Source organism: Cupressus sempervirens, chromosome 10 (assembly GCF_028749045.1).
Source record: "Cupressus sempervirens isolate cs-2001-9-10 chromosome 10, ASM2874904v1, whole genome shotgun sequence".
Taxonomy (NCBI): Eukaryota; Viridiplantae; Streptophyta; class Pinopsida; order Cupressales; family Cupressaceae; genus Cupressus; species Cupressus sempervirens.
The window spans coordinates 907,606,045-907,609,091 of NC_143127.1; positions in this window are offsets into that span (position 1 = coordinate 907,606,045).

Here is a 3,047-nt window from a genome sequence, read left to right on the forward strand (position 1 = left end):
TACACACCTTCTCAATCTCCCTTGCATATAGGAGAGGAACAACTCACTAGAGAGAAAATTGAACAATTAGGATCCCAGGGGGGAGTGTTTATTACTACTACAGAATTGGAAGAAGGAAATCCCCAAGAACCTTCCATGCCTAACCTTGAGTTAATTGTTTCTGATTATAGAGGGAAAGAATTAGACCCTATGGTAGAATCATCTAGTCATGAATTTCTTTTAGATGATAGTTTTATCAAATCAAAAGCTGATCTAATTTCTAGGATCTAGGACTATTATAGAGAATGCTAACCAATTACATAAAGTTAATTTTAAAGCTTTAATAAAGCAAAATTAACATAATTGCAAATAAGAAAACACAGAATGAGATGATAGAAAGAGAGATAGAGACACAACACATTTGATTTTGGAGTTCGTTCGGGAAGGACTACGTCTCCAAGTCCAGCTCCAATAGGGGGACCGATCTGATTAACTCCAATAAATCAATACAAGTGATTTTTGACAATTCCCTTCAAGCACACGTAGCGAAATTCCTCTATGTGCAAGAAAAATTACTAAGTCTCCACATAGACAAACTCTCTCTCACCATTTGCATAATCTCTCCCTTCATTTTCCATGCCTTCAAAAGGCCCCTAACCCCTCTTTTTATACCAAAAAATGTCTAATAATAGGGAAAAATATATTTAGACCCTTACAACAGTCCCTCGGAATAAGACTCATTTCTATTTTATAAATTTGTCCTTATTTACTAATTGCCTTTACTTAGACAAGAGGGAATCGAGCTTTGATACACTTTAAATAAAATCTGCACTAATAATATCACAAGCCACTCACGTGGCACAATGGTAATGAGCATTTTGAGGACGCGCATGATAGAGGGAGATCGGTGGTTCCAACCACCACATCGACCTCTAGCCTTTAACTAAACTTAGGACCGTTTCAAACCATATAATAAATATTTGTCTAACATGTTTCAAAGGCTACCAGCAGTGTAACGGCTATCGGTGGGATTCTAGGGGTTGGTGGTCACGGGTTCAAATCTCGGCACCATTAATAATTATTTTTATTTTTTTTCCACCTCATCATCTCAAACTTCAATCGGGCATATCTTTCGCATATGAGTTCCATTTTTAACGAAACGAACATCGCTGGAAAGCTCTCGACTAGATCTTCAATTTGAAATCCATTGTTGACCACTTTTGAGATGATTTTTTTTACCTTTTGCCAACCTCTATCCCTAGTTTGACCAAACTTTGACTGGCTATAACTTTTGCGTACAAACTCCTTTTTCATACGTTCAAATTGCATTGGATCCAAAATTTTGAGAACTTTAAACTAGCATTGATTATTGGAGTTTTGGAGATAATTCAATTTTTGATAAAAATATCCCCTGGATCAAGCCTCCCCATTGAGAAGCTTTCGGACCATCAAAAGTTTGGATTACTCGAAAAGTAGGTGAGGGTATTTCTCCCTCACTTTACCAATCTCCATCCATCTTGCCTTGCTTGGATGCATCCCCTTCAACCCCACTCGGAGGTATTCAACTGGTCCTCTTCATGAAGTTCTGACATTCTTGACTAGGATGACATCTTTTGGCAATTCTGTCATGTACTCTGGTGAAAGATCATCAACTGATGGAATCTGAATACTGATGTCTTCATCCAAGATCATTGGAGGCTCATACAACTTCAAATTCTCAACATTGACAACTGAGTAAATTTGCATGTATGGAGGAAGATTAAGGCGAAAGTCATTAGTACCAATCTTTTCCAAGATTTCAAAAGGACCATACTTGATAGGCTTGAGCTTTGTTCCTTCACCTTGCATTCTTTCCTTGTTGATATGTAACCAAACTCTATCACCAACTTGGAATTGATGATCAATGCGATGCTTATGATGGTGAGCCTTGTATTTTGCTTGGCTCTGCTCCAACTGTGCTTCTACTGCCTAATGGATTGCTTGGACCTTCTGGATGAACTTCAAAGCCCTTTCTGCATCATGGCATCCATCGATGATATCGTCCTTTCAAAAAGCAAAATCCATTGGTGTTTTTGGCAAATATTTGAAGCAAGTCTCAAAAGGAGACCTCTTTGTAGAAGAGTGTGTTGCATGGTTGTAAGTGTGTTGCACATAGTGAAGACTTTCATCCCACAACTTAGGATGCTTGCTACATAATTGAGTCTGTGGATGGAAGGTTGTACTCTTCTTCAGCTTGGTATCCATGAGTCCCCACAAAGATGACCAAAATTCCCCTAAGAATCGAGAATCTCAATATGATACAATAGAAGTGGGTAAACCAAAATGAACCCATACATTTTGAAAGTACAAATGAGCAATTAGTTCAGTAGTAACTTGCTTTTTACAAGGCATTAAAATACACATTTTGTTGAACCAATCAACTACTTCATACAAATAATCATGACCCTTCCTGGACATAGGTAAACCCCCCACAAAGTCCATAGACACACTTTCCCATGGACAGGATGGTACAGGTAATGGCGTGTACAAACCCAATTTCCAGTTACTTGGTTTGCTAGTTGCACACATTACACATCCTTTTATATACTTGGCGCCAATTTCCTGCATACAAGGCTAATAACAATATTTTTGCAATTGTGCTAATGTCTTACTTACCCCAAAATGCCCTACAATCAAAGAGGTGTGTGCTTCATGGATTACATGTGCCTGTTCATCTTTAGGAATGCATACTTTTCCCAAGTGGTACAACAAATTATCCTGCACTTAGTAATCTTTCTCTTCCACATGTTTACCCTGAATTAAAGCTGCATAGAGATCCTTAAAGTCCTCATCATTAGCATATTGTTCCTGAAAACTTTCATGAACCATAGAACTTTTCTGAAGGATTATCAAAGCATTCTTAACAGGAGGCCTAGAGAGCATATTTGCTACTTTGTTATGGGAACCCTTTTTATACTTAATTACCAAATGAAACTGTTGTAGAAAACCCATCCACCTAAAGTGCCTACTTTGTTGCAACTTAGATTTTGAGTGCAAATATTGTAGCAGCTGGTGATCAATGTGGATTA